The sequence below is a fragment of the Gadus chalcogrammus genome, chromosome 17 (genome assembly GCF_026213295.1).
Source record: "Gadus chalcogrammus isolate NIFS_2021 chromosome 17, NIFS_Gcha_1.0, whole genome shotgun sequence".
Classification (NCBI taxonomy): Eukaryota; Metazoa; Chordata; class Actinopteri; order Gadiformes; family Gadidae; genus Gadus; species Gadus chalcogrammus.
The window spans coordinates 17,387,355-17,401,046 of NC_079428.1; the positions used below are offsets into that span (position 1 = coordinate 17,387,355).

At 49.6% G+C, this 13,692-nt stretch overlaps 1 protein-coding gene across 2 annotated transcripts in view; it reads left to right on the top strand.

Annotated features, from left to right (window-relative positions):
* The window catches only part of LOC130369646 (uncharacterized), a 196,225-nt gene that overhangs the window by 134,894 nt on the left and 47,639 nt on the right, over positions 1-13,692 (top strand). The window lies entirely within an intron of this gene.

A 13,692-nucleotide genomic window follows, 5' to 3' on the forward strand; every position in this document is an offset into this window, starting at 1 on the left:
CGATGGTTAGGGTCTTAATTATTCTACCTTCTCCCCAAAATACACAAACCCCCAGAGAATTGGACTGTTCCATTCGTGGTCCCTCCGGGACGCCCCATAGTAAGTGACTGTGGCTCTGAATCGTACCATTTGGCGGAGTTTATAGATTTATATATTAACCCCCTATCCCATACTCACCCGAGCTACCTCAAGGACACATATACATTTGTTAACAAGTTAAAAAGTCTCACCGTCCCCGATAACACGTTTATCTTTTCAATCGATGTAGATTCCTTATACACGAACATTGACACTGTCCTAGGGCCTTGAGGCGGTGAACCATCTCGTCCTGATACATTTATTTTAAAGTTCTTAGAAATCACTCTTACCCGTAACGACTTTTTATTCGACAAATCGTTCTTTTTACAAATATGCGGCTGCGCCATGGGGAGGAAATATTCACCGGCCTACGCGGACATTTATCTGGCCGACTGGGAGGAATCTGCATTTCTTAAATGCCCGTCACGCCCCTTAATTTATTTCCGTTATCTAGATGATTTCTTTGGCCTCTGGGACAAAATCCGAAACGGAATTCAACCACTTTATGCATATCCTCAACTCACACCACCCCCGTATCAAACTCAAACACACTCTCCATCTTCAGCAGGTCCCCTTCCTTGACACAATAGTTTTTTTCACAGAGACGAAGGATGGACACAAAACATTAGCCACCAAGGTTTATTTTAAAGACACTGACAGGCATTCCTTATTATTTAACACCAGCTACCATCCCCGGCATACTTTCAGCTCCATCATCAAGTCCCAACTAATCAGTTTCCACCGCATCTGCTCTCTACCCCATCACGTAGAGGAGGCCACCAGGACCCTTTTCAAGGCCCTTAGACCCCGCGGCTATTCCAAACGTTTTCTTCTGACTATTAAAGGGGAAGTGACCGCCCTCTTCCAGCCAGGCCGGCCCGTTCTCCCTGGAAAAAAGAACACGGAACATAGGTTAATTCCATTCATTACAACATTCTCGCGACAACTAGGCCCCCTCAAGCAAGCTATAAAGCAACATTTTAATTCTGCCAAACCTCAAACCGCCCCACTCGCTTCTTTTAAAAATTTTATGTCACACCGCCGTAATAAAAATGTGCAGGACATGCTAGTCCATACAGCACTCAACAAAGCAATACGCACAACCTTCGACCCCTATTTTACTAACCTGAAGTACATCTTCAACTGTCGAGCCGGTGCCCCCATCTCGCAGACCTTCACACTACTCTCCTGCAACGTCGTCTACGCCATCCAGTGCAAACTATGCAGGATCATCTATGTGGGCGAAACGGGAGCTACTATCAAACAGAGGTTATACCAACACATTTATCACATTCAGAAAGGAACAAATGATAAACGGCTGTATACTCACTTCATCTCACATCATATCAACAACTTTTCATTGTCCGGTCTAGAGACCAATGTCGGTTGGTCCCTGGTCCAGTGGAGAGCTGCTGAGAGAAGGTGGATCTTTAGGCTTTCCTCCATAGCCCCGTTTGGCCTAAATGATGATCCGTCTCGCCCCTCCATCCGTCCCGGTCCTAAAACATAGCCACTCCATCAGTTCCGTACCATAACCTCTTCCCTCCCCCCCTCCTAAACATAACCTTTCTCCCATATTTTATTTATTTTATTGATTTTATTGAAGCAAAGGTTTTTAACGTATTTTAATTGCTTGTGCCCGTGCCCTCCTCCTGTTACATGGTAGTAGTGCATGGGAGACTACATGATAGTCCCATGTACTGCTGCATGGCGCATGAGGGAGCGCCCTAATCCTAAACCTAACCCTAACCCCAACCCTAACCCTAACACTGTCCTAACCCGCCAGTGCCTCCTACAGTCTCCTCGGACCTCCTTCCCTCCCTGCCACCATTGCCTGCTCTCCCTTGAATCCCACTGGGATCTCTGTTACATGGACTGCACCGCCTCAGGGTCATCACTGTTTGATACTTGTTCTATGACTATCTATGTGCTATGACCTTATGTGTTGCTTGTGCTTTATTATGTACATACTTACCTTTTATCCTCTACATGATGTAAGGTTCATGCATTGGATTGTTCATTTATTAAGTGTGATCCCGTTTAGATTACCTACCTGCCGTTGGTTCTTTATGTTTGATGTTTTATGTTTCATGTTAGTGTGTGTGCCCCCCTCCCTCAATGCCCCCTCCCTTAGAGCTGTGCCCCTCGCCCTGGCCCTTACCTCAGCCTACCTGGCCCCGTCCCCCTTCTGCCTCCACCACAGACCGGGCCCTCATCATGGTTTTTATCCTCTTCCCCTAGCCCCCATCCTAACCTCTCCCTCACCTGACCCTGACCTTAACCCCGCCCCCCCTGGTCCTAAACCTAACCCCTCCCACCTCCCACCCTAACCCCAACCCCCTCCCTCACCTGGCCCTTACCCTAACCCCGCCCCCCTGGTCCTAAACCTAACCCCTCCCACCTCCCACCCTAACCCCAACCCCCTCCCTCACCTGGCCCTGACCCTAACCCCACCCCCTCTGGTCCTAAACCTAACCCCTCCCCCCTCCCACCCTAACCCCAACCCCCTCCCTTACCTAGCCCTCACCCTAACCCCACCCCCTCTGGCCCTAAACATAACCTCTCCCACCCCTTATCCTAACCCTAACCTCCTCCCTCACCTGACCCTCACCCTAACCCGGGTCCCCCCCTGACCCTAAACATAACCCCTCCCACCCCTGACCCTAACCCCCCTCCCCCATCTGATCCCCATCCCAGCCCCCGCCCCCCCACAAAGGATCCCCCATTTTCTTTTTTTCATACCACATGTGTGTGTGTTTTTACTCTGTCCCCCCCCCCCCCCCGCCCCAGCCCCAGGGCCCCCCTCAGTCCCTCCATTTTTTATTTTTCATAACATTTATGTGTGTTCATTCTGCCCCCCCACCCCAGCCCCAGGGCCCCCCCTCCGTCCCCCTATTTTTTATTTTTCATATATATATATATATGTATATTATTATTAATAACAATATTATATTAATATGATCTTCCACTGCACCCACTGGTATTTTTTGTTATATGCCCCGTGCCCCCCTTCCCTGTCTTCCTTTTATTTACTTATTCCTCATCCGCCACTCACCTGCTGCCCCTCTTCCTTTAATATATCTTTAATGCATTAACCCTGTTTAAACGAACACAATATTTACCTTTATTGTTCGGCGTCACTTTGCACCCCCTGTTGGTGACCCAGATTAACGCCAGCGCCACGGCTTTCCATGCTCCATCTCCTGGATGTTTGGTGGTATTGCAACGTTAAAGTACAATAACATCAAAACGTTTTTATAACGATCTAATTCGACCTTATTATCGGCCCCACTTGTAATTATATTTTCATTCACCCTCCCAGCTCCCCATTGCCCTTTCCCTCGACTCCTCCCTTCATCCAGGCCCTTGCTTTTATTTAATTTCATTAGTTTTCATCCTTTATCCATGTCCCGTGTCCCCCATTCCATTATTGTTTTGCGTCACTTTGCACCCCCTGTCGGTGACCCAGACTAACACCAACGCCACGGCTTTCCATGCTCCATCTCCTGTTTGTTTGATGGTATTGCAACGGAAAAATACAACATTATCAAAACGGTTTTATAACGGTCTAATTTGACCTTATTACCGTCCCCACTTGTAATTACAATTTGATTCACCCTCCCGACTCCCCTTTGACCTTTCCCTCGGCTCCTTCTTCCATCCAGGCCCATATTCTTATTTATTTTTATCCTTTATCAGTGTCCCGTGCCCCCCATTCCATGCCTCCTTCTCACTTATCCCCTTTCCCCCACTTACCTGCTGCTCCCTCTTCTTTTATGTTTATATACATTTTTTCAAATGCATATATACATGTAAAAATCAATGTTTTTAATGTATGAACCCGCATCACGGTCGCATTAATGTACAGTTTGCCTTTTATGTTTTTGTATATTTTTTTACCCTTGGATTGTATCACCTTGACCCCCACACTGCAATAATTCGAAGCAACGGTATTATTTTATTGTGTTTTTAATTATTTCTATTACGGCCGTCATCTCTGCTTCCTTAACACCACCCGGTTAAAGGCGACTTAGAAGCCCCTGCTGGCGGCTCCGGTTGGTGCAGACACCACGATCCTCCGGGCTCCATCTGCTGGTGACCTGGAGAAACACAGCAAAAGTGATATAATGTTGCATTCCTTCAGCATTACTTTTGAAATTCGACCCCCTGATTGGCCCAAATTCAAACTTTAAAGTTGTTTACCCTCGTGACCTCTCATTGGCTCTTCACCTGACCCCCCCCATTGGCTTTTCATGTTTAAATTTGAAATTGTTTTGATGCCCTGGCCCCCTATTGGATGTCTCTGCCCCAGACCTCAAGTCCCCCCTCCCTCCTACATGTCTGTATAAAAGTATTTGTTTTCGTTGTCTCTCATTTGTGCTCTGTAACCACGGCTTGTCTGGATTCTCCATTATACGGTCTGTTTCTATGCTATCTATTTGTACCTGATGAAGTCATTGTATTGACGAAACGTAGTACTATGCCCACAGCAGCCTAATTTCCAAATAAATCGGATATTGGCTGGATCGCACTTGTCTCATTACCTTACAGTTCAGTTTAGTTTATTTCAGTATAGCTTCGATACTTTCCGTTTTAATTCGAATTCAAACTATTCGAAAAGAAACATGCAACCGAACCACCTTCAAGATGACGGTGAGTGGACCCTGGTCCAACGGGGACGTCGCAGGCGGACTCCTCGGGACCCCCACTACCCCCCGACGCTGATGGATTTCTCCGCGTGGGCTGCACCTGCTCCGGAGGCCCGCTTCCATCACTTCGACCACGGACACGAACGTCTCTGGGCCCCACGCCACCCGTCTCCCAGACGTTGGGAGCAACACGCGAGGCCCGTCAGGGACTGGTCTCCCTACGGGCCTACCCCTCACCACCACGAGGGTTGGTCCGAGGCCCACAGACCGGCCTACTCGCCTCCATGCCGACCGGCCTACCCACCTCCTCGCAGACCGGCCTACTCGCCTCCTCGCCGTGAGGCGCAGGAGCCTCTCCATCGCCGCGCTCCTGAGACGCGTCGGGCTCCTCGACATCCCGCCCGAGCTCCGAGCCCCCCCGCCGGACCCCGCAGGTGAGACCTCCACCTCCGCGTCCCGACCCACGACCCCGCGACCGGCCCCGACCTCCGGTCACCACCGCGGCGCGCACTGGGTCTGCGCGTCCGCCTCCACCCAGGCAGGCGCCGCGTGCCCCGGCTGCTCAGCTCTCCGACGACCCGGACTCCTGGCGGCCCTGAAGGCCTCTCACCACCTCGCCAACGCCGAGGGCCCGGAGCCCCTTCCCGTCGTCGCCAGGCTAGCTGAGTCCCTGAGGGTCTCCATTCGCCCTGCTGTCCCCAACGCTGCGACCGCGCAGCTGATTGACGGTGACGCGCGCAACTGGCGGTACACCAGCATGCTGCTGCTCCGGGACCACTACAAGGCTGCGGTGGACGAGAAGGTGGGTGCTCTCCTCCTCCTTCCAGACCCCATCTGGCGCCCGAACTTCACCGTGGCCCTGGCCTGGGCTCAACGCCACTTCGGCCAACGCCTGCGCCCGGAGACGGTGAGCGCGCTGCGCTCTCGCCTCAGAGAGGTTCTGGACGTTCCGGTCCCTCTGGTCCAGCTGTTCCCGCAACCCGCCCCTGGAGCCGTGCTGCCACGCTTCACCCTACCTGCTGGACCACCGCCTCCTGCCCCCGGCCTCCGGTCCCCTGGACCCGGTCCGGAGGCCCTCGACGTGGGGGTAGGACCTGCTGAACGGCGCTCCCCGGCCAGGCTGCCGTCGCCTACCTTTTCGCTGGCCTTCTCCTCCTCTCCTTCTTCTCCGCCCCTGTGCCCCCCCATCCCCCCCCCCTCCTCTTCCTCTCCCGTTCCCCTTACCCCCTCTCCTCCACGGCCTGCAGCCCCGGGACTTCTCCAGAGCACCACACCGTTGGCTCAAAGGACCAGGCTCGCGTCCAGCCGCCTCCGCCGACGAGTCGCAGCCATGCCCGCTCCCGGACCTTCCTCTTCTCCTCTTCCTCCCCCTCCTCCTCCTCCACCGCCCTCCGGCTCGACACCCCGGGCCGACCCGGAGAGAAACGACGCACCGGCTGACGCACGGGCCCCCGCCAGCCCCGCCTCTTCCTTCTCAAACCCGACTGTGACCCTCGCTTGACCCACCCGACACCCAAGCATGGCTAAGAAATGCCAAGAGTGGCACTTACAGTCTAGGGAACCGCTTCTCATTCTCGGTGACTCAAACGTCACACGCTTCGCTGAATTTAGCATACCTGGTCTCCAGATCGATGGTTATCCTGGCGCGTCGTTCCGTCATGCCTCCGCGGTGATGGCCAAGACCACCATCAACCCCAAGGTCCGCAAACTGGTCCTGGCTTTCGGCTTAAACGAAAGGAATAACAAGTTATAGAAATCGTTTGTGCGTAATCTCCAAACCGCTGTTAAATGGGCACGTATCGCGTTCCCTTGCGCTGCGCTCCTGATTCCTGAAGTCAACTATTCCCGTGCGCTCCCATTCAGAGAGCAGGAGCTTCTCTCCAAGTTAAATGCTTTTCATCTCACACGCGAGCTACGTAAAAGACACTTATGATTTCGTCACCAAGGTCCGTGCTCTTCGGATCCCTGCGCACGCTTTCTTATTCACTATGGACGTTGGCAGTCTGTACTCTAATATAGACATTGCTGGGGGCATGCGCGCCGTGCGTGATGCTTTTAACCTGTGTCCTGACGTCACGCGCCCTGACGACTAACTTCTTCGCTTGCTGGAGATAAACCTCACGAGAAATGATTTCCTCTTTGACAATCAGTTCTTTCTCCGAATCTAAGGCACGGCTATGGGGAAGAAGTTCGCCCCCTCGTATGCAAACCTCTTTATGGCGCAGTGGGAAGCCTCTGCGCTCGCCGTCTGCCCTCTGCAACCTCTATCATACATGCGTTATCTAGATGACATATGGGGCGTTTGGCAACACTCTGAATCGGAATTCGATCAATTTCTAAACATCCTAAACACGCACGATCCGTCCATTACTCTCAAATCATGCAAACATTTTTCCTCCGTTGATTTTCTCGATACCACCACGTTCAAAGGCCCACAGTTCATGACGTCCCTCATGTTAGACGTGAACGTTTTCTTTAAGCCCACAGACACACACGCGCTCTTACATGCGAGCAGCTTCCACCCTAGGCACACGTTCGCGGGGCTCCTTAAACCGCAACTCCTGCGCTTTGAGCGCATATGCTCCAGAACTGCAGACTTCTGGGAAGCAGTTAAAATTCTGTTTGACGCCCTCGCCCTTAGGGGATATTCGCGATCGGCCCGCCGTCTCTCCCTTAAAACCTTTAAACTCACACGTCCTCCTCTCGAGGGGCAACGCATCCCCTTTATCACGACCTCCTCCACCTCGTCCGCTCGCCTGACCCGACTGGTCAGGTCGAACTTCCAACATCTCCTCGACACGACCACTTACCTTCCGGGTTATGGCATCATCGCCGCCTACAGGAGAAACAAAAATATTAGAGACCTCCTGGTGAGGGCCAAACTGCGCCCCTTGTCGGAGCCCAGAGTCACTAGACTATCGTATTTTTATAATTTTATTCCGTTGGCCCGGAACCAAAACAATGGGAATGTTCTCCCCACTGAACGGCACTCAGGCCTCAATACGAAGAACTGTGTCTACCTGATCCGCTGTCTCACTTGTGAACTCCAATACGTAGGAGAAACAGGAAACACAGTACGTGTCCGCTTCCACCAGCACCGACATAATATCAAACATAAAAGAGACGCTCACCTACCCTTGGTTGTGCATTTTATACAACACGGATGGCTGGCCCTTTCCGCGTCGGTGCTAGAAGCCAACCCCTTCTGGTCTGCCGCCCAACGGCGCAGGTCGGAGAGGATTTGGATTGACAGGCTGGGGACCATGCAAGCCCTTGGTTTGAACGTTGGGGTGGGTCGGGGACCCCTGGGGAGCCGCCTGATGATGGCCCGTGCCAGCGACGCCACCGTGGCGTCGTTAATTGCTGACTGTCCTAACCCTAACCCTCTCCCTCACCTGACCCTAACCCTAACCCCGACCCTCTCCCGGTCCTAAACCTAACCCTTCCCACCCCTGACCCTAACCCCAACCCCCTCCCTTACCTAGCCCTTACCCTGACCCCGCCCCCTGGCCCTAAACCTAACCTCTCCCACCCCTGACCCTAACCCCAACCTCTCCCTTCCCTACCCCCCAAAGGCCCCCTTACATGACCTCCACCCCAGCCCCCGGCCCCCCACAAAGGATCCCCCTTTCTTATTTTTCTTACCATGTGTTTGTGTTTATTCTGCCCCCCTGCCCCAGCCCCCCTTCCTCCCCCTATTTTTTATTTTTCATACATTCCTATTTACAAACAATATTACTTTTAATATGGTTTCCAAATGCACCCTGTGTAATTATTCTATTGATGTCCTGTGCCCCCCCCTTCCCTGCCATTCTTATTTATTCAAGCGATCACGTTACCACATCATTCCTTAAAAGTGCTTTAATGTACTCTTCAAACCTCGACAGTACATTGATTTGACCCACTGTTTTAATAGGAACGCATGGTTTTGGTCTATTTGGCGACACCTGCTGACCACGGGGAACGAAAACACTCTGCGGCCATTTTGGTCCGAACTCTTTTAAGTTCTTCGGCTCAATTTGTAGCTTTTTGTGTTTTGTTCTCCACTGGTTCGTCTTGTGTTCTACTTTTACTATTTATCGTCACACATTTGGATTTTTGTGACCCCTAATACCGCTCTTATTTAATGTTTTGTTTACGTTTCTGCCCACGGAGGCCGCCATCTTGGATCTCCAACATTAATATGGTTTGGAGTCACTTAGCACCCCCTGTTGGTGACCCAAATTCATTATAAAACCACGGTTCTCCATGCTCCATCTCCTGGATGTTTGATGGTAGTACAACGTACAAAAATAACATTGTTTACACGCTATGTTTTTATTGCGGTTTAATTCGACCTTACGATCGGCCCCCCTACTTTCACCAATTTATTCATTTACCCTCCCGGCTCCCCATTGACCCTTCCTGCGTCTTCCCCCTTTATCTAGGCCCTCAATTTAATTTATTTTATTCGTTTTTTATCGTTCTCCAACCCGTGTCCCCCAGTCCCCTCTCATTCATCTCCCATCCCCTACTCACCTGCTGCTTCCTCTTCCCTATTGTATATATGTAATTTAAAATGTATATATAATGCAAATAAGAATGCTTCTAATGTTTGAACCGTATTTACGGTCACATTATTACACATTTTATTATTCGGGGCACGTTCGATCTTTTATGTTTTTATTCTTTTCTGTTATTTGTTTTTTGTCCTCCACTGCAATAATTTAATGCAACGGGGTCATTTGATTATGTTTTTATTAAATTCTGTCGCGAGCTGTCAGTCCAACACCACCCGGTTTAGGGACAATCAGCGACCACTGCTGGCGCCTCCGGAAGGTGCAGGCACCATGGTCCTCCTCACTCCACCTGCTGGTGACAAAATTATGCTACATTGTTGCATTATTGCACAATTACATTTGAAAATTCAACCTCCCTATTGGCCCAATTCAAATCTCAAAGCTGTTTATCCTCCTTGTTTTTGTGCTGTCACATTTGTGCTCTGTTACCTCGGCTTGCGTGGATTCTCTGTCATAGGGTCTGTTTCTATTGCTACTAAATTTGTACCTGATGAAGTCAATTATTTGACGAAACGTCGTACTAGCATACAGCAGCCTAATTTCCTAAAAATAAATACGGATATTGGCTGGATCGCACTTGTCTTATTACCTTACAGTTTAGCTTAGCTTCATTCCGTTATCGTTCGAGTTCCTGCACTGCTCGAAGAGAACCATGCATCCCAACGACCCCCTAACCAACGGTGAGTGGACCCTGGTCCAACAGGGACGTCGAACACGGACTCCTCGGGACCCCCACTACCCCCCACCGCTGATGAACCCCTCCGCGTGGGCTGCACCTGCCCCGGAGGCCCGCTTCTGTCATTTTGACAACAGACATGAACGCCTCTGGGCTCCACGCCATCCGTCTCCCAGGCGATGGGAGCAACACGCGAAGCCCGGTAGGGACTGGTCTCCCTACGGGCCTGCCCGTCACCACCACCACGAGGGCTGGTCTGAGGCCTACAGACCGGCCTACTCGCCGCGAGAAGCAGAGGCCTCCCCATCGCCGCGCGCCTGGGGAGGCGCGCGGCGATGGGGCTCCTCGCCACCCTGCGTGGGCTCCGGGCCCCCCCGCCGTACCCCAGAGGACACGGCCACAGGTGAGACCTCCACCTCCGCGTCCTGACCCGCGACCCCGCGACCGGCCCCGACCTCCACGACGCGGGAGGCCTCCGGTGGCTACCGCGGCGCGCACTGGGTCTGCGCGTCCGCTTCCACCCAGGGAGGCGCCGCGCGCCCCGGCTGCTCCGCGATCGGAGGACCCGGACTTCAGTCTGAAGAATCGCCTGATCCTGGCTGCCCTGAAGGCCTCTCACCACCTCGCCAACGCTGAGGGAAGAGGTCATTTTCGGTATACTAAATTGGAGATTTTGGCACACTTTGTGCGAAAAGTTACCCCAATTGAATTGGGGCCCCCAAAATGAAGGGCACTTTGCCCCAAACTGAAGAAAGTGTCCGCTGCTGAATTCAGAACCGGTCACCCGGGGTTACTTTGGGGTCTTTGGACTGCGTCAACGTCATTTTTCCAATAGGGGGCCCTCTCAGACCATTAATGACCAAACATGTACTTTGTACTTCATGTACTTTAGGCCAAAGTTTTTCTGGGGGCACTTTGGCCTGAGGTGCCCCTTCACTTAGGGGCACTTTGGAGTAAGTTGGGGGTACTAAGTACCTATTTTTGAAAGCAAAACACCAAGCTCATTGATTTAACGAGGCAGGGTTATTTGAAACAATTTATTAAATAAATATTTGTGAGAGGTCATTCCTTCTCCTGAGTTTGCTTCCAATTTATGTCTAGTGTACAACCCTACTGTCCACAAGCATCCCCCCCCCTCCCCATATGGATTTGGAGAGTTGTTGCCACGTCCCAGTGGTGGAAGTATCATATAATATGAAAGAGGGCATTCAATTATACTACAATGATCAATTAGGAGGCCGAAGCCCTAAAGGAAGTGATGAAATAGGTGACTGGGTCGACAACATTTAAGTAAGCTGTTACTTGAGGTCTCTTATATATCAAAGGGGGTTTCAAAGTACGCATACGCTTCAACCTGTTGCTCCAGCCCTACAGGAAATGACTCAGCAAGTGCTCCATCTCGTTGCACCTGCACCCAGCGGCTCGCTTGCAAGATTTTGGCCTGAAGTTCTTCCCAGACCTACACCCTAGCCATCCAACATGCATATCTGAGAATCAGGCCTCTCTTTAATAATGACAAAAAGTTATGAGAGAAATACACATTAACTTTTGTCTCATAAGCGGCGTGGTGCCGGCTCCTTTTGACCTTTTGACCCCAGACTTCTGGGGGAATAGCTGAATCAATTCATTGGTCAATCAGAAGCATGTAAATATCTTCCCGGTGGCGTAAGAGGGCGATCAAGGTGTCCTTCAACATCTACGCTTCCAGGCGATTGCAACGGTGCCACACATAAGCATATTCGAACATGTTTAATGGTAGTAATTAGCTGTCGAAATTGGAGGCCTTAATCAATAATGAGCAGCTATTGATTTGCTTCCCGATAGAAATTTGTGACAAATGACATGTTATTTAGCATCTACACGTTGAGCTGAGTCCAATGACACCAAGCATGACACTCTAGCAAATGGTAACATGTATTTTACATGGTACACCTAGGTCTAGGACATGATCTCGTGTAGCAAGAGGGCGAGCTTGATCTCATTGGACTCAGCTTAACGTGTAGATGCTAAATAACATGTAATTTGTAAAAAATCTCCATCGGGAAGCAAATCTGTAGCTGGTTATTATTGATAAAGGCCTCCAAAATCGACAGCTAATTACAGGGCTGCCAAGCCTCACGCTTTGAGTGTGACAGTCACGCAATTTGACCCATTCTCACACCACACGCCACACTTGCCATTTCTCACGCTTATTTCCCCATTCATTACTCTATTTTTTTTTCTCATGATAATAAGCTTTGGTCCTCGCGGCTTCGAGTGGTTATGTAGTCGCGCGGTGTCCACTTTGCGATGTATACGTTTGACAGTTTGTAAACAATCTCCCGCGACCTGCGCGTGTGAGCGTCTTGGTGGAGCGTCTTGGTGGAGCGTCTTTGTATATAGTGCCAAATTTGACTTCTGGACTGCATTCTGCAACAGTTTTCAAGAAGGGTAAGTAGGCCTACATCAATCGCCTTCTTTCAAATATACATTATACACAGAGATGTTTACTGGTTGTTTTCATATTTCATAACAGCATTATGTATAAAAACGTAAGGTAATACATTACTGAACTCTTCGTGTTAGTTAGCTAGCATAACTAGGTAGCAGCATAGTTTGATTTCTCAAAATCAGCTCACCAATAAAATCAGTCTTGGTTTCAAAATGATCACAATCACTTGTGTAATGTTAAATGGCTTCATATAGACATTAAACAATCCTAAGAGTAATAATGTGACATAAACGGAGCAAGGGCTGATGTCAATTTAATGTTAGCGAAGTAGGTGTGAGACGCCTCTCCCTCCCCTTTGCTAATATTTTGTCTCCGCTGTCTGTTCATCCAAAGTCAAATCTATTCTTGAGATTCCCAAATGTAATATGATAATGTCACACGTTGAAAATTAAAGACAGGGAAAGCAGTTTGTCTGCCCTCTGCTTATGTAGTTCAGCAAATGTATTAGTTGGTTGTTAGTTAATGCAGAGCCGGCCCTAGGCATAGGCAGTATAGGCAAATGCTTGGGGCGCCGTCATCCGCGGGGGGCGCCGAAAACGGGGAGAAAAAAAAAAATATATATATATATATATATATATATACTACTTTTTTTTTCAGTGCCATTACTACTATTATTTCGAAATATTATTTAAGCCCACAGCAACATAAAGTCATAGCAAAGGCTATTAAATAATGGAGAAGCCTTTTTTCTGGGTGCCTGCCTGGCTCGTTGCTCTGTACCTGCCCTCTGTGAGGGGGGCGGGGTCAAGAGTGTGCAGTTAAAGTGTATTAATGTTAATATTTCACACCTTAGCTTTCACATATCATTCATAGGCTATATATACATTCATTTCACTGCACTTTACTATTTTTTGCGCTGTGGTTAGACTGAATTGCATTGCAATGACAATAAAGTTGAATGAATCTCATCACATTTTCATTAGTCTATATTAGTCTCATGTATAGCACACCAAGCATCTGTTTTTTTTATTAAAATGTAACATGCAGTCGTCACATATACTTCTCTTCTCCCTTCAGATGCACTTTTAAAATATTTCAGTACCACCCCCAGTGACACAGCATCAGGTGCTGCTGTCCCGTCTACCTCTGCACAGCCCTAATTTTGTATTTTTTTTAGACTTCATTTGGTTCTATCTCTGGTTAGAACCAAACTAGATAAACCATACTACATTTAATTGTATTTACTATAATTTGAATCTGAACTCTATCTATTATTTTGCTTATGAATGCCTTTAGTAA